Genomic DNA, 18,804 nt, shown 5'->3' with positions numbered 1-18,804 from the left:
CTGTCATTCTCTACAGTCTGTCTGATTGTCTGTATTTCTCTCTGTTGACACTGTACATATTGTCTGTCTGGTTCTCCATCTTTTCATCTGTTTTTGAAATTAAATTGCAGAGTTGCAAAATTGCAACTCTGCAATTTTAAAATGTTATTAGGGGTGGGAAAAATAATCGATTCTTAGATGCATCGCGATTCTCTCTAGAACGATTCGATTATCGATTCTGATAAGTTAATCGATTATTTTATTTAAGCTTTTTTATTTTTTTTTATGTGTTGATTTTTATTTAAAAGTTACTGTCTCCAGACAAGTACAAATCAGAAAACAGAGTGACTGAAAGAGAATGGGATAATGGACAACAACTTAGAGTTTAGGCAGAAAAAAAAACACACAAAAATGGCCAAAAGGAAAAACATTTTTTGTATATATACACATGATCTAATAAGACATACATAAAATAATTAGGCAAAACACATATAGGCTGTTCATCTACTTTATCACATTACATCTGACCACCTCATGTTTCATGTTCTAAGAAGCCAATTCTCCACCTTTAAACATTACTGAGCCTCTGACATGGAAGATTACTGTGAGAGAAGGTGACTTTCACAAGCACGTTTAAGGCTTAAGCATGGAACGACTACCAAACAAAAACCTCAGTAGACAAAACATTTCATTAAAACTTGTGTGTGACAAATATTGTATATGTCAAAATCTAAGCTTTGTCTAGCTGCTTTGTCTAGGAAGTGATTAGCAAACTCTGAGTAGCAAACTCAGATTTATATGTATATTTTTTTAAATCACGCATGGAAATGTACATTAAAAAATTGTTGCATCGATAATCGGTTTAGAATCTAATCGTTGGCCTCTCAATCAGAATCGAATCGTGAGGTGCCAAGAGATTCCCACCCCTAGTTGTTATGGCTGTCTGTGATTATACTTCAGGGTTTTTTCTTGCTCAGAATTGGCCTTTTGGAAATTTTGAGGATAAAATACTTTTATTCCTGCATTCTGATACATTTTTAGGCACCAATTTATGGTAAAAACATCTATATTTATGGCAAGGAAATCATAAAATTCTGGCGGCAGGTAACAATTTAAAATACAAAATATAATGGATTATTATTATATTCAGTAGTCCAGTAAGGGGGCTTTCACATCTGGGACATGGGCCGGAGACGACAACACTTGACCCCAAGGTCCAGTTGTTTAATCAACATGAACAGGGCTTTATGGTAACTTTGTTCCCCAAGGAGCACATTTTGCTCCCAAGTTGAAAAATGTAGGATTGACTTATAGAGGGTACTGCTTTTACTGCTAAATTGTACAATAACACAATCATGTTATGGATACAAAACGTTGTGAAGTGTAATGTTTTCTACATTCTATTGATCAAAAAGTATCCGTGATGTTGATTATAGCCTACAGTGTAATGGACCACCACAGTTCATCCATACATGTGAACAGCGGATTAATTGCAGAGTTTAACGTTCATAGTGTAAAACTAAACACTACATGAATGGGGCACAGCAGAAAGACGGAGCAGAGCGACGCTGCTTGTTCAGGGTTGTCATGTGTACTCCTATAGGCCTACACTTGGCATCAGGTGTTAAAACCAACTGTACCAAAACACCGAATTAGACTACTATTTAACGCGACAACGAGACGTTTTTAACCGGTATTGAATACTGATGCCGTCAGACGGCCGCGCGGACAGACAGCAGTCGGAGCTCCGGCGCCCGTCAGCAGCGGCTTCTCGCTGCGCAGCCGATCCCCCAGAGCAGCATGATCACCGGGAGAGTCCGGTACAGCCTGAACCCTGCAAACCGAGATCCCGTTTGCAGGTGATCTGCTTGATTTTGACTGAACGTCCCAATTTGAGTAACTTCTGATTGGGTCGGTCGGCCCATCTCGGGACCAGGCCGGCCGTTGCTGACTGGCCAAATGCTTAATATTTATTATTATTTTTATTAATATAATTATTATTATAACCATAGTGAAATCGTGCAAGCGATAAAAACCCGTCCTCTGCACTGTCGGCCTGTAAAGACAATTTATTTGTATATTAAAAAAAATAATCTGACCGGCCCACATTAAAAAAATGGTCTCTCTGGCATTTGAGTTGCCAGATGGTCAATCCGCCCCTGGGTATAAAACAAACGTATGTATGTACTGTAGACAGTCTTTATATCTTCATGTAAAAATGTTGAGGTTTTGTCACTTCTGTTCATTAATTTACTATTTATTGTCTGCTTATCATTTGTATCTGTAGTAAAATTCCATATATAATGTTTTTTCATGGATAAATAGAATTGGTACTCGGTACACACATGTTTTATCCTCTCCCTCATTTAAGTGCAAGATGGTGATACATAAAAAGATGCCAATGACCTGAAGGGTTTACACCTGGTGTTATTGCTTTTCAGTGGTATTTGTACTTTATAGTTGTGACACTGATGAGTAAAATGTTTTGTCTTCCTTTCCTCTGTGTAAATAGCCACATCTCATCATTGAGTGACACCCTCTACTGCCATCGTTGCTCAAACCTGGGGACTCCACTTCTTGTAAATAGCTGTGGCCAGGGAAAACCCTCATCTTGTCATTGGAGGAACACAGTGGATCAGGTCAGATTCTTTTTGTTCAGCTCTTTGTACCAAATACTGAAATATTTGGGGTGATAATCAGTGAAAGTTGCAGAAATCCTGGCTGCCCCTCCGAACTGTGTGGTGTTGTGCTCCTGGCTGGATGAAAGTAAAGTCCTGGCTGCTGCCTGCCTTTCAAGGTCAGGTCACTCAGACCTCATTTAGATGTGAATGATGTTCCTTTGGGTGAATTCAGAGCAGACGTGTGTGCTTGTGAGTGTGCGTGTGGTGACCCATGTGCTAGAGCACAATGATAAATGAGACTGTTAGGGTGGAGGTGTGAGACTTGACTGGATGTCTTTACCATCGGACAAATGTACACACACTCACTCAGACATGAACTTCACACTAATCCTGCATAAATGTGTGTGCCGGTATGATCCGTGGGCTTCAGTACTGATACTAAAACAATGCTTTCAAATATTGTACCTTTCAGTTCCTCAAGTATTCCTTCTAGTCCCTTTTTTGACTAGAATAAGCAAAAAAAAAAAATCTCAAATACATACATTTTTAATGCTTTAACACAAACACCTGGGACCCGTTTCAGGAAGGAGGTTTAACAAACTCTGAGTCTAACCCTGAACCTCTGAGTTGATTTACCCTGAGATGGGAAACTCTTGAGTTTTCAGTTCCAGAACAGCTGATTTGAGTTGGTCAATCAACTCAGAGTAGGTTGAGCGTGTGCACCACCACCACCATAAAAGGCATAGACAGTATATAAGAATGGACCAACAGATCCCGTTGCTCTGGACGGAGACCAGTGAAGGCCATTCGAAGCACTTTTCCGGTGATGGCTGAGCGTTACTGCGCAGCCTCCAACTGAGAGAGACGACGTAAATGTGCCGTGAGCAACGTGTCTGAAAGTTGTAAGTCTTCTGATAGCTGTGCCAAGAGAAATCTCAATCATTCCGAATATTGCAGAGACGGAGAGCGTAGGTATATGTAAGGAGATAACATAGGCACAGGTTAATTATTGCTAACTAAAATGCTAGTTAACATTAGTAATTACACTTAAACAGCTAATGTGAGACGAAACTGCCTGCGCGCTTCTCCTGTACTATACGGTAATTCCTCTACTATGTGACAGTAAGTCCCGTGGTTATGACACAATCGTTAGCCTATTTTTACAAAAACGTCTGCTACGGAGCCATAACATGAGGTACAAGGTAATGGAGCCTTTTATACATTGTCGTGTTTCTTTAGAAATAAACAATGGACAAATAGAGTCTTTAAACGCTTCAGATGTAAAGTTATTCGCTGTCAAAGTGGCACCAAAATGAATGGCAGTCAATGGAATGCAAACGGGAGGTGATGGCTTATTAGCATCAAAATGGCGCAATAGGAGGTTCGCGGGCCGAGGAAAAGCTTACCCCCTTGTAAAAAGGCAGCATGAATGGAGCCATGACACTACGATTCACCATGGTAACAACCACAAACAAATCGGTCGACGTACTTTACCCCTCTGGAACTGGTAATACTCATGCGTTGAGATTAGTTTGAACATATATTTCATTTAAAAAAGCAACATGGTTGCTGCTGCAAAAGAGAATTGGCTGCTTGAGTCAATGCGTAAGTTCCAATATAGTGTATTAATTATATATTTAATCACAAGTATAATATTACTGGTGAAAACTGGTGGAATGGTATTGAACCTATAATCTATTTCATGTAGGTGCAATCCTGCGGGCGAAAAAATACTACTAATCCCATTCTGAGGTTGCAGCACCATCATTAACAGAATTATAATTTCTAATCATTTATTTCAAAGCGTTTTACATCATCACCTGCAATCCTGTGGAACTTCTTTTTAATGGCTCTCACTGGTTTGTGTCCAGGGAACACTACAACAACGTTTAAAAGACGTTTCAGAGCAAGGCACACTTTTCTGACGCCTCTGCATGTGACTTTACTAATATGCTCTGCATCACCAATGTCGAAAACTGCTGTTTCCAAAAAAACGTAATGCGACACAAAGAATCTCCCCGGATGTCCACGATGGATGACGTTAGTGATATGAGGACAGATACATTTATGTATATATCTGATGTAGGGCTGCAACAACGAATCGATAAAATCGATAAAATTCGATTATTAAAAAAGTTGGCAACGAATTTCATTATCGATTCGTTGTGTCGCGCGACACGCCACTCAGTTGCGGAGATTGCAATTGAGTTGAGTGCCATGCGGAGCGGCGCGGAGCGGCGTGGAGCGAAAGAGAAGAAAAAAGAGCAGAGCGGGGGTAGAGGAAATACGGAGAGAGACCGGACCCTTAACGTTGTTCTGAAACACATGGCGGAGGCAGATAAATCAGTACGACCTAAGTCATCCAAGGTATGGGAGATTTCACACTAAATTGTCACGTGCAGAGAGAGACTGGTGGACCCAAATGCAGAGAGCAGGCGAGGAGTAATGAGCACGAGGATTTATTAAACACAAAAAGCCGAACAAACCAAAGGCGGTCCAAAAATGGAGCAGGCAGATAAAACTGAACAGGCTATGACGTGCTGACAGAAACAACACCAGACACAAAACACGCAACATCAAACAATGATCCGACACCAGACAAAGAACAGCACAGGAACTAAATACACCAGGTAATGAACACTAACAACGGACAGGTGATACAAACAGGTGGAACACATCAGGGCGGGGCAGAACAATCAAACAGGTGGGAAAACAGAAAACAGGAAGTAAATTAGACAAGACAAGACAGACAAGACAGACTACAAAATAAAACAGGAAACCAAATACCAAAACCCTGACAGTACCCCCCCCCAAGGGACAGATCCCAGATGTCCCAAAAACAGAACAAAAAGACAACCCAGGGAGGGCGGAGGGGGACCGGAGGAGGGCCAAACAGGTTAACAAACCAGTCAAGCGGGGCTAGGGAATGGAGAGGCCACTCGGGACAGGGAACAGAAGGGGCCACTCGGGACAGGGAACAGGATGGCCCCGGGACAGGGACAGAGAGGCCTCGGCAACAGGGGACAGAGAGTCACTGGGGCACAGGAAACAGAGAGTCACTGGGGCACAGGAGACAGAGAGGCCTCGGCAACAGGGGGCAGAGAGGCCTCGGCAACAGGGGACAGAGAGTCACTACGAAGGCAGAAACCTTCAGGCGGCCTGCGACGAAGGCAGAATCCCTCTGGCCATCGGCGACGAAGGCAGAATCCCTCTGGCGGCCTGCGGCGGAGGCAGAAACCTTCTGGCCACCGGCGACGAAGGCAGAATCCTTCAGGTGGCCGTACTGGACGTCGAGGGCACTCAGGCGGCCAGGCAGGACGTCGAGGGCAGCGCCCCTCCGGGGGCCTTGCAGGTCGGCCGAGGCGGAGCCCCTTGGGAGGCTGCGCAGGTGAAGGGGCAGCTGGGCCGGAGTCAGGCGGCAGGTCAGCTGGACTGGAGTCTGGCGGCGGGTCAGCTGGACTGGAGTCTGGCGGCGGGTCAGCTGGACTGGAGTCTGGCGGCGGGTCAGCTGGACTGGAGTCTGGCGGCGAGTCAGCTGGACTGGAGTCTGGTGGCCAGGCAACCGGGGCAGAGGTTGACTGGGGTGCCAACAGGGCACGAGGAGCAGGAGTGGGCCTGACCGCCGACAGGGCACGAGGGACAGGAGTGGGCCTGACCGTCGACAGGACACAAGGGGCAGGAGTGGGCCTGACCGCCGACAGGACACGAGGGGCAGGAGTGGGCCTGACCGCCGACAGGACACGAGGGGCAGGAGTGGGTCTGACCGCCGACAGGACACGAGCGGCAGGAGTGGGCCTGACCACCACGGGCAAAGTCTCAGGGGGGCAGAACGAAGGCAAAGTCCTAGGGGTGGTCTCAAGGGCGGTCTCAGGGAAGGTCACAGGGGTGCCGGGGACCGGCAAAGTCTCAGGGGCGGTCTCAGAGGCGGCTATAGCCAGTTCAGAGGGGCTGGACACCAGCCAGGATTCAGGGGGCTGGCTAGCCAGCCGGGGATCCCGGATAAAAGACCGCCTTGGGACACTAGGGAACTCGGGGACTCTAGGAAACTTGGGGACCCTAGGAAACTCTAGGAGAAGCTCGGGGACACTAGGAAGCTCGGGGACACTAGGAAGGCTGCTAGCCATCCTAAATTCAGGGGGGCTGCTAGCTAGTCTGGGATCCGGGAGAGTGCTAGCTAGCCTGGACTCAGGAAGGCTACTAGCTAGCTGGGGCTCAGGAAGGCTACTAGCTAGCTGGGGCTCAGGAAGGCTACTAGCTAGCCGGGGCTCAGGAAGGCTACTAGCTAGCCGGGGCTCAGGAAGGCTACTAGCTAGCCAGGATTCAGGGGAGATGCTAGCTATCAGGGAATCAGGGGAGTTGCTAACTAGCTGTGGCTCAGGGAGGTTGCTAGCTAGCCGGGGCTCAGGAAAGTTGCTAGCTAGACGGGAGTCAGGAGAGCTGCTAGCTAGCCTGGAGTCAGGAGAGCTGCTAGCTAGCAGGGAATGAGGGGAGTTGCTAGCTAGCTGTGGCTCAGGGAGGTTGCTAGCTAGCCGGGGCTCAGGACGGTTGCTTGCTAGCCGGAGTTCAGGGAAGTTGCTAGCTAGCCAGGAGTCAGGGAAGTTGCTAGCTAGCCTGGAGTCAGGAGAGCTGCTAGCTAGCAGGGAATAAGGGGAGTTGCTAGCTAGCTGTGGCTCAGGGAAGTTGCTAGCTAGCCGGGGTTCAGGGAAGTAGCTAGCTAGCCTGGAGTCAGGAAAGCTGCACGCCAGCTCGGAGTCAGGAGAGCTGCACGCCAGCTCGGAGTCAGGAGAGCTGCACGCCAGCTCGGAGTCAGGAGAGCTGCACGCCAGCTCGGAGTCAGGAGAGCTGCCCGTCAGCCCGGAGTCAGGAGAGCTGCACGCCAGCTCGGAGTCAGGAGAGCTGCACGCCAGCTCGGAGTCAGGAGAGCTGCACGCCAGCTCGGAGTCAGGAGAGCTGCACGCCAGCTCGGAGTCAGGAGAGCTGCACGTCAGCCCGGAGTCAGGAGAGCTGCCCGTCAGCCCGGAGTCAGGAGAGCTGCCCGTCAGCTCGGAGTCAGGAGAGCTGCCCGTCAGCTCGGAGTCAGGAGAGCTGCACGTCCGCCCGGGATCAGGAGAGCTGCACGTCCGCCCGGGATCAGGAGAGCTGCACGTCAACCCAGGGTCAGGAGAGCTGCACGCCAGCCCGGGAACAGAAGGGTTGCACGTCAGCTCGGGAACAGAAGGGTTGCACGTCAGTTCAGCCTCAGAAACACCGGTCAGCTCAGGCTCAGAAACACCGGTCAGCTCAGGCTCAGGTACACAGGTCAGCTCAGGCTCAGGTACACAGGTCAGCTCAGGCTCAGAAACACAGGCCAGCTCAGGCTCAGGAACACAGGTCAGCTTAAGTTCAGGAACACAGGTCAGCTCAAGCTCAGAAACACAGGTCTGCTGAGGCTCAGGACAAAACACAGGCATGGAGACGGGGAGGCGAAACTCCCGTGCTGTGGCCTGCCAACGCACCTCCATAAGGTGCCTAGCGAAGGCGGGGTCCTCTTCATGAAGGGAGCGGTAAAACTTGATCAACAGTTCTCCATCCGAGTCCAGTGGGTGAATAACTGGTTTGAATTCTGCTGGGTCCATAGTTGGTCGGATCATTCTGTCACGTGCAGAGAGAGACTGGTGGACCCAAATGCAGAGAGCAGGCGAGGAGTAATGAGCACGAGGATTTATTAAACACAAAAAGCCGAACAAACCAAAGGCGGTCCAAAAATGGAGCAGGCAGATAAAACTGAACAGGCTATGACGTGCTGACAGAAACAACACCAGACACAAAACACGCAACATCAAACAATGATCCGACACCAGACAAAGAACAGCACAGGAACTAAATACACCAGGTAATGAACACTAACAACGGACAGGTGATACAAACAGGTGGAACACATCAGGGCGGGGCAGAACAATCAAACAGGTGGGAAAACAGAAAACAGGAAGTAAATTAGACAAGACAAGACAGACAAGACAGACTACAAAATAAAACAGGAAACCAAATACCAAAACCCTGACAGTAACTGAACAGGCTATGACGTGCTGACAGAAACAACACCAGACACAAAACACGCAACATCAAACAATGATCCGACACCAGACAAAGAACAGCACAGGAACTAAATACACCAGGTAATGAACACTAACAACGGACAGGTGATACAAACAGGTGGAACACATCAGGGCGGGGCAGAACAATCAAACAGGTGGGAAAACAGAAAACAGGAAGTAAATTAGACAAGACAAGACAGACAAGACAGACTACAAAATAAAACAGGAAACCAAATACCAAAACCCTGACAGTTCTGTCACGTGCAGAGAGAGACTGGTGGACCCAAATGCAGAGAGCAGGCGAGGAGTAATGAGCACGAGGATTTATTAAACACAAAAAGCCGAACAAACCAAAGGCGGTCCAAAAATGGAGCAGGCAGATAAAACTGAACAGGCTATGACGTGCTGACAGAAACAACACCAGACACAAAACACGCAACATCAAACAATGATCCGACACCAGACAAAGAACAGCACAGGAACTAAATACACCAGGTAATGAACACTAACAACGGACAGGTGATACAAACAGGTGGAACACATCAGGGCGGGGCAGAACAATCAAACAGGTGGGAAAACAGAAAACAGGAAGTAAATTAGACAAGACAAGACAGACAAGACAGACTACAAAATAAAACAGGAAACCAAATACCAAAACCCTGACATAAATAAATCAAAAACGTGTTAATTGTAAGATAAGCAAAAGCGACATGGCATGGCACGGGCGCACCACGGTGATGATTCAGCACCTAAAACGTAAACATGTTGGAGTCCTTGATGAGGAGGAAGGGAGTTCAACAGCAGGGTAAAGTCACTACACAATCCTACTTTTGTTCCGTTTTGAAGTGAGGAACGTAACGTCCCTCCAGTGGTGCTGGTGTGGTGTTTACTCGTTATCCAGCTGACTAGCATGACAAGCTAGCATTAGCTCGTTAATAACAGTAGTAAAGCAGGACTAAAGACACGTTTTTATTCACTCGCCTTTTTTGGCCTATTCATTTTTCAATCTATTGTCATATATATATTCTGTGCTTTGTCCCATATCAGTTATTGCTGACATATATATTTGTGTGTGTTGTACTTTTTAATTTCATTTTAAAGTTCTTTTATAGCACTTGGTCATCTTAAGCTGTGTTTAAATGTGGTGTACAAATGAACTTAACTTGCACTTCCTACAATGATGGTAATAATTTAATGAATAAGCTTCAAGTGAACGTGTGTGTGTGTGTGTGTGTGTGTGTGTGTGTTTTGTCTGTATCTGTTCTTTGAGTTACTTACCTTTATACAACTATTAACTAAAACAAAAAGTATGTATTGAGTTGATGTAAATTAATGCTTTTTTGTTTTTTTATCCGATTCATCGATTTATCGAAAAAATAATCGACAGATTAATCGATTATTAAAATAATCGTTAGTTGCAGCCCTAATCTGATGGACTGTGAAGAAAAACGATATGGCTCAAATAGGTAGTTATCTGGAAATGAAAATACATCTAGTCGGGGCCTCAATATCATCTCCCGACGTATGGTTAAATCCCTCTGAAGTAATACAACTTCTTCATCAACGGGCTCGTCAAAAAGAAGGACATGCCATGTTCGAGAAAAAAAACCAAAACGTTTTATAGTCTAACGTTACCTAAGAGTTAATAAACCAACCCTGTTTTTTTATTCATGCAGATAACAAAATTGTGCTAAAATGTGCCTGATACAGACTGAATGAATGAGATAATTAAAGAGCGCTGTGTCAGAGGGAGGAGACTGAGAGAAACTCAAGGTTTATTAAAGAAAACCTGCTCCCGACCAGGTAAGGTTCATAGACTCAGTTACCATAGTAACTGACTCTGAGGTTAAGTTACCTCTCTTTCTGAAACGGGCTGGAGTAACCCCTCTTTCTCAGGTTTTATTTACCTCCCTTTCTGAAATGGAAAACCCAGAGTTTCCTTCATCTCAGGGTTAACAAACTCAGAGTTTTCGCTAAACCTGCTTTCTGAAACGGGCCTCTGAACATAGAATTTAGAATAAAATGATCAAAATTGTTATTTACATCAGGAAAAATCTGCAGCAATAGACAAGACAACCATTGCAGTGCTATGAGAGGTGAATTGGACAGTGGAATAGAAGATTCCATGTTCTCAATAGAGAGCTGCATGTGCAACATGCAACGACAATACACCCATTATGCACAGCAGTGATTGTTGTGATAAGATAACTAGGATCATTTCACGCAGCTGACTAGATTCACAGTTTAAAACACAAATTGTATTTGTCAAAGTAAGGTCTGGAGAGAAAAAATGTTTTGTTATTTGTACTAAAAGGTTTCATTTTGGCACTAATACTAAACATTTCAATCAATACCCAGCTCCTAGTTTTCTCTACTCTGTTTTACAGGCACAGTCTAGTTAGTACTAAAGAATATAAAGGTTGCATACATTGTAAGCCTGTCAATGTCAGCATCTGCCCTACAAAGAGTGTGAAGGCCCCCCTGCTCTAGTTAAATGAAAGCCTTTCATTTCCTCAAACCTCATTTGTTGAATGCCCAGTTTAAGCAGCCACCACATGCTGAAAAGATCCACAAAAATATGGCTCAACTTCTACCCAAAACACTGCAAGAACCACCAAAAGTTCAAACAATATCACCATGCAACAAGCAGCACACACAGTGACGTTATCGTGTATATATTCAACCATAGCTAAAACAGGCTACCCCACTGTGTGCTTCTTGGAGGAAAAAAGTGATGCTCTTTCCAAACGTAGATAAATTCTCAAGACCTTTTTAAACATTTTTCATTCCCTATTGTCTAGTGTAACATAAATGATTGAAACCACATTCCTTTGGGTTCTCTTTTAAAAGCATGTTGTGCCATGCAGATTTTACTGTATATTCCCAGCAGGAGGTGAGGCTGGAGCGAAGAGGGAAATGTTCCCTGTGTGTGCATTTGACTCTGAATGCCAAGAGCTTCAGATATGCTGCACTATTTAAAGGTACAGTAAGCGATGCTGCGCAAAGATCGTTGATATTTGAACTCAACTGCCAAACAAATACACCCTCCCTTCAGAATCTCCGCCCTCCCAGATTCATGGACGTGCATTCCCGTAGCAACCACTTCTGTTAGTGTCACTGCTGACTAAACGAAATATGGCAGAATCGACATTAGTTTACGTTGGGTTGTGGAATTAGCAAACTGTCAGAGAATACCTTTTAAGGTAAAGATTATATAAATATAAAGTCAGAAGTTATTGCAAACGTTACTCCCAAACATTTTTAGTCATGTCTCCTTTTGGAAGCTAGGACAATTTCAAGGCACCCCAACATGTAAATTAAATGGATTTTCATTACTGGAAAAACTATCAATTAAATAATATAAGGTAGTTGGTCTGCTTTAGGTGGCAGTAGCCCAGTTATGTAACTTGGCTTGAGCAAGGCACCAAACCCCAATCTGGGGGTCTGTTAATGCAGCCTGGTATCACTCTGACATCTGTACACAACAATTAATGCCTACCTCTAGGTCCTGTGTGTGTGTGTGTGTGTGTGTGTAAAGAAAAATTACAGTGCAAAAATGTAATTCCATCAAGGGGATTAATATTGTTCTTCTTCTCTTTGCTTTCACACCACATAAGGGCCACACCGGGACCACCTTTTTAAGCAGTCTGGTTATTCTGATTGACAGCTAAACGAACAAAACCAAATAGGCTAACACACGCAAGTTTGTTTAAACTGCACCAAAAGGTGTGAGGGCACGTGCTAAAATGATAGGAAAATCATTTAGAAGTGTAATTCAGAGACCGATTGGGGAGAATATAATGGGGGAACATCAGAGACTAGTGTTCAGGAAAGACACACAGCTCTCTGACAGTATGAGGGAGACTGACAGACGTGTGTTTTAAAGGATGGGTGATGAAGAGGAGGCGTTACTCCTCTCTCCTCCCCTTACCATTCCCTCCTTTCCTCTGCATCTCTTTTTTTTTAAGATCTACTTTTTTATTGTGTTTTTATATTTTTGAACATATAGAACAGACTAACACAATTGAACAAGAACAACAACCCTCTCCTACCCCCCACCCTCTGAGGTCTCGAGGAAAGAAAAACAAACAAATAAACAAAAAACAGGAAACAGGAATCACGCCTTGCCAATCCTGGACACTAATCCTCTCACCGGAGAATCAACAGGCCATTTAATAACTGGGTGCATCTCAAGACTGTTTCCCCATGGTACTCCATAACATTTTAGGGCTGATCTTAAGCGAAGATAAAGGAAAAAGGATGTGCTAGGGACCTCAAAGCTAGCTCTCAGGTCTTCAAAACTTAACATACCGTCATCATTGAATAGCTGGTCTAGAGTATAAATACCCCTGTCACTCCACTGGTTATAAACAAAAGGTTTGTTAGCAGACATTAAGTGTATGTTATGCCAAATTGGGGTGTTCAAATGCCACTTATTGGTGTAGCGTAGTTGCTCCTCGACCTGTTTAAAGTTGGTCAATGTGTTGGTGATAATAGGGCCATAGGCTAGCATACACTTTTTTGAACACACACCTGTAAAGGCAAGGTCTTGCAGTCTTAGACTTCCAGTGAGGTTTTGCTCTATTTCTCTCCATGGGACTGTAGATGAGGGGTCCATCCACACTCTGAGGGCCCGTAGCTGAAAATCTCTGTGGTACACAGCCTAGGTTGTTTATTATTCCAAATATACTGCCGAATTACGGTATCAAGTTTCTTCCAGAAATGTATTGGTGGGGGTAAGGGGATCATTGTACTTAAGAAATTCACACGAGGAACTATGTTCATTTTAACGACAGCAATCCTGGACCGTAGCGATGCCAGCAGCGCAGACCAATTGGCCAGATCTCTTTGAACACTACTTAGTATAGTTTCATAGTTGTCCTGGACAACTCGCTGTAGCGATGCGTGAATGGTGATGCCCAAATATGTAATTTTGCTTTGGGTTGGTATTGTATCACTAATAGCTGATGTCACCTGTCCGTTGTTCAGCAGAAGAAGATTAGATTTATTCCAGTTAATTTTATAGCCAGAGATTGAGCCAAATTCGTAGAAGATCTTGAGAATTTTTGGAATAGAGTCCAGTTGATTTTATAGTCGGAGATTGAGCCAAATTTGTTAAAGATCTTAAGAATTTTTGGGACAGGGTCCTCAAGGTCAGAGATGTACAGCAAAACATAATCTGCAAATAACAATATTGAGTTGCTATTGGATTTAATCTGGACATTACATATTTTATTTTGCCTTATGACTTGGGCTAACGGTTCAAGAGAGATCGCAAATAGCATGGCAGATAGCGGGCATCCAGGTTACGATCTCCGTGCGACGGGGGATGGCTGTGAATGCAGGCCATTGGTTGAGACTATGGCCGTGGGATTCGCATATAAAGTACGTACCATGTCAATGAATTTGTGATAAAACTGCTGCCGTTGTTGGAAGGTTTTTGGCTTCTTCTATTACATGGAATAATCTGCGTATATTGTCTGCAGCGTGACGCTTTGGTATAAACCCTGATTGGTCGGGGTGGACTAGCTTCTCATTAAAGCGTTCTAGGCGTAGTGCCAAGATTTTGGAATAGAGCTTAATATCCGTCCCAATGAGGCTGATGGGCCTGTAGTTTGAACACTCCGTAGGATCTTTGCCCTTTTTGTGTATGACCGAAATTAGTGCAGTGTTGGTTTGTTGATGAAAGGTGCCCCTCTCTATGGCAGAGGTTAAAGTTTGTAAAATGGTAGGTCCTGGTATGTCAAAATATTGTAGCAGAAGTTCTGATGGAATTCCGTCCAACCCCGGTGTTTTTTCTTTCTTAGCTGTTTTTAACGCTGATTTAAGTTCCTCTAACATTATAGGTTGATCCAGTTGTTCTGCCTCCAGTTGTTTGTTTTAATTTCAGAGCAAGCAATTTGCTTGGTTTGCAACCATTAAAATAGTAATTTTGCCTCTCTGTGCATTATGAATTCAGCTCTCCTTCTTAGCAAATCATTTAGCTCTGCTCAATTTGTGACTAAAAGAGTATGTGTAGATTTAGAAAAACACTTCTTTAGAGACTGTTCTGACGATTTACAATGTTCTTCCAACTCCGCAATCCTTGCCTCTCTCTTTTTCTTCAAATTGACCGCAAAGGAAGATGTGAAATCTCTAATAAATCTTTTAGTGGCTTGCCAAATGTACGCCGGGTCTGAAACTGAGTCAGTATTGATTGATATAAACTCTGCCAGCTTGGCTCTAAACTCTGTATCAAAAGCTGTGTTTTGAAGAAGGGAATTGTTAACATAACATATCACAATGGAATGTGGTTATCAGCGCATTGTGATCAGACAGAATTGCTGGTTCCATTGCTATCATGTGGAACATTGCCTTAAGCTCACTGGAGCACAAAATATAATAAATGTGGGAATGGGTGAGGTTACGTGTGGAAAAGAAGGTGTAATCCTTGCTAGTAGGATTGTGCATCCTCCATATGTCTGTAAGATGGTGGGATTCCACAACTGATTTAAACATGTCTGATATGCGTTTTTGGGCTTTCGTGTGATTGACCCCTGATCTATCCTGGTTTAAATTTAGTACTGCATTCATGTCTCCCCCTATAATTAGTGAATATTCATTGAGAGAGAGCAATTAATTGGTTAGGCGTGGGAAGAAACTTTCCTCATATGTAGCCGGTGCATATACCGAGACAAAGGCTATTTTCCTGTTCCTTATCATGGTACATATATAAGATATCCTGCCTGAAGAGTCTTTACTGCTTTAGTCTACGGTAAGTGCGGATTTCCGCGACAGCAACATGATGGAGCCCTTGGTTTTGGTGTTGTCACCAGATGAGGCAGCAACCTAAAGTATTTATTTTCGACGAGCATAGTGCCACGTCTATGTTTTTCCTTCTTAAATAATCCAGGGATTTAGCTCGTTTGATCGGCCCGTTTAGCCCCCTGATGTTAACTGAAAGGATTGAAAGCTCAGCCATCTTCAAAATTGAAACGCATACGTGTCTCGAGTACCCTACCAGATTTCCTGACAAATCTGTAGCAACGGTTGAACTGTTAGCTCTGAGCAAGGTGTGACAAAAACATAAAAAGTAAAATAAATCCTCTAACCCTCCGAGACCTCAGACCCCCTCCCCTATTTGTAAGATGAGTGACCACATCAAACGCAGTTTGCGCAAAACTTCAGCTCAAAACTACACCTCCTGTCTTAAGTCACAGGTTAATTGAAACAGGTCTAATGAATTCATATGTTAAACATGAACAATATTATAAACACCTTCAAACAATTTCTGGACTAAGCTGTGTGAAAAACAGACCAATCTAGTTGGAGCAATAAGCAGACTATGAACTGAACAGACCGTATCCCTCATGTTCTTTCCGTCTAGCTTAATTGTTAACAAACAAACTGTAAACTGACCAGCCAGTATTTATCATGTATTTTCAGTCTGGTTAAGTGTCCCTTTAAAGCTCGGCTTCAAAACTTACATACAGTATCCTTAGGATTACCAGCCAGTATTTGTCATGTATTTTCAGTCTGGTTAAGTGTCCCTTTAAAGCTTAGTTACAAAACTTGCATAGCGAATCCTCAGGATTCATCATGTTCCTCAAAAATATAGATTGTAGACTGAGTAGCCAGCATTCATCATTCCTTACAGTCTGGTTAGGTGTTCCTCCAACAGTTGTTCAGTACAGTAGTTTTGAACAGTAGTTCAAAACTTACACACAGCGTCCTCCAGTCAAACTGGGTACAGTGGCCCAAATACCGTTAGTCCACAAGTGCTGAGTCCTCCAGTCGCGGCCCCTGGCATCGAATCAAAGTCCCACGGTCGCTGTCCGGTTCCTTGCGGCGCGGGATGGTCCATGCATCCTCTTCCTCTTCTAATTCCAGCCAGAAAACACCGGACTCCACAGCTGCAGCGAAGGCAAACTCTCTCCCCCCGCGGGTCGTTCCCAGGGCAGCGCGGCAGATGAACAAGTCCGAGTTGCGTTCAGCGTGCAGTGCCAGCTCGTGTTGTATCCCTTCAGGCAGCCGAAGCCACTGGATCTTGAGTGTCAGATTGGTCCGGCTCACATACTATGCTTTCTTGCTTCTCAGGTTCTGCCCCGATGTGTTGCTGTGAGGCATTCATTTCGGCCAGCACTTCCTTCACTGCGCTGTAGATCACTGATTTAAGCACATTTAGCTGCTTCTCCAAGACCCGGTCGATTAATTCCTCCATATTAGAGAACGTGTTCACATTAGCCACCACTCCATTAGCTGCAGACATGCTAGCGAATTTCTCCAAACGAGTAGACAGCCCAGGCGACGAGACCCGCTCTTTCGTGCTTGCAGGCGTTTCACCAAGTCACCGTGACAACAGATAAAACGATTTGGCGTCAAAGAAAAAGTAATAGACCTGGCACAACAGAGAATGTACTTCCTGCGGCAGCTGAAGAAATTCAACCTGCCAAAGCCAATGATGGTGCACTTTTACACAGCCATCATTGAGTCCATCCTCACATCCTCCATCACTTTCTGGTACGCTGCTAGCACAGCCAAGGACAAGGGCAGACTGCAGCGTGTCATTCAGTCAGCTGAGAAGGTGATTGGCTGCAATCTGCTGCCGCTCCAGGACTTTACGCCACCAGGACACTGAAGCGTGCTGGAAAGATTGTGGCTGACCCCTCCCACCCCGGCAACAAACTCTTTGAGTCACTCCCCTCTGGCAGGAGGCTGAGGTCCATCAGGACCAAAACCACACACCACAAGAACAGTTTTTTCCCCTCTGCCACTAGCCTTATCAACAAGGCCCGGAACCCACCCTGACTCTCTCCACACTCCACCTCTGGCTCTACATGCCACTGTACTCTATCTGCTGTACTGCACTTTTTATTTTAATTTTTATTCTCTTATTTTTAATACATACTGTGTGTGTAATATTTATTGAAATACGGCGGTGAGTGTAGGAGCTCAGTCTCTTGCAAGCATAGCGGCCGCCGGTCACCCTTTCCTCTGCATCTCTAATGCACATTGTAAACCTTGCATGTAAAACCGGCGAGGTGAGAGAGACAGTGATATCTCTCCCTCTTTCTCTACTGTGCACACACACACACACACACACACACACACACACACACACACACACACACACACACTCTCTGTCATTTGAGAAGTAAACAACATTTGTGCACTCTGGATTTAGACAGGAATGTGCAGAGAACTTATCTATTTTTCTTTTTTAATTTACATCTCTCTATGGCTTTCCTCTGTGTGTCAGTTCTGTCAGACCAGCATGCTTTGCTCCAGCCGGCAGCGTCTTCATATGGGTGTGCTTACCAAGGTTGGCCCAAACCACGATGGCAAGTCCACCTTCAGGGTGGTCTACTGTGGCAGAGCAGGTTTGTTGTGAGAGATTACTCATAGCATCAGACAGTGTCATGGTTCTTAGCCTGTATTGCACTGAAAGGTAACTCGCTGCAGTTGTCATGGTGTTACATTAGATTATGTGAAACATGGTGGGCCACACACACACACACACACACACACACACACACACACACACACACACACACACACACACTGTCTTCCCTCCCTGATGACATATCTAGAAATATTAGCCACATTTGCATTGTAAGCAGCTCTTAAAATCCCTCTCCTGAGCTCCATAATTGTCTGTTGGGCTGTTTACTTCTCCCAGCCTGCAGGACTAAAGCTGGGGTAAAGCAGCAGAAGCAGACATGGTTTCGATGTTGGCTCACGTTAGGATGTGGATTAGCAAAATGTCGCTACTGCCTTAAAGCCAACCAGTTGGGAGCAGCCATCACAAACAATAGCAAACGGACAAGGTTAAACTGACCTGTTGAAAACAGTGAAACAGCGAAGCTAACGTTATTCCATTATCGTCCATAACGACGAGAGGCCTCATCAGTTTTCATTCCTTTGAATTCACCAATTTTAACAGGGCTCTTCCTCCTTACCGGATTATACAATTTTTATTTTTAATTTGTATTCTTCAGTCCTTTTCCTCTTTTGCTGTTTCTCTGCAAACTCTTTTTGTTGATAACTCCTGGCCCAGCCGCTGCCTCCCTCCTCTCCCCCCCACCCCCAACACTTGCTTTCATGCGCCGCCTACGCTGATTGGCTGGAATAGTGTTGTTTGGCTCGAGCGC

At 44.8% G+C, this 18,804-nt stretch overlaps 1 protein-coding gene across 3 annotated transcripts in view; it reads left to right on the top strand.

The window, feature by feature from the left end:
• Nucleotides 1-18,804, top strand: part of plxnb1b (plexin b1b) — a 195,492-nt gene that overhangs the window by 72,221 nt on the left and 104,467 nt on the right. For all 3 annotated transcript variants that reach the window (XM_031277173.2, XM_031277172.2, XM_036001850.1), the window contains one exon: nt 2,492-2,618. The gene's annotated coding sequence lies outside the window, so the exon portion shown is untranslated. The remainder of the gene's footprint in view (nt 1-2,491; nt 2,619-18,804) is intronic.

Source organism: Sander lucioperca, chromosome 6 (assembly GCF_008315115.2).
Source record: "Sander lucioperca isolate FBNREF2018 chromosome 6, SLUC_FBN_1.2, whole genome shotgun sequence".
Classification (NCBI taxonomy): Eukaryota; Metazoa; Chordata; class Actinopteri; order Perciformes; family Percidae; genus Sander; species Sander lucioperca.
Note: the sequence above shows the minus strand (reverse complement) of the source record. Positions and strands in the feature narration are given on the sequence as shown.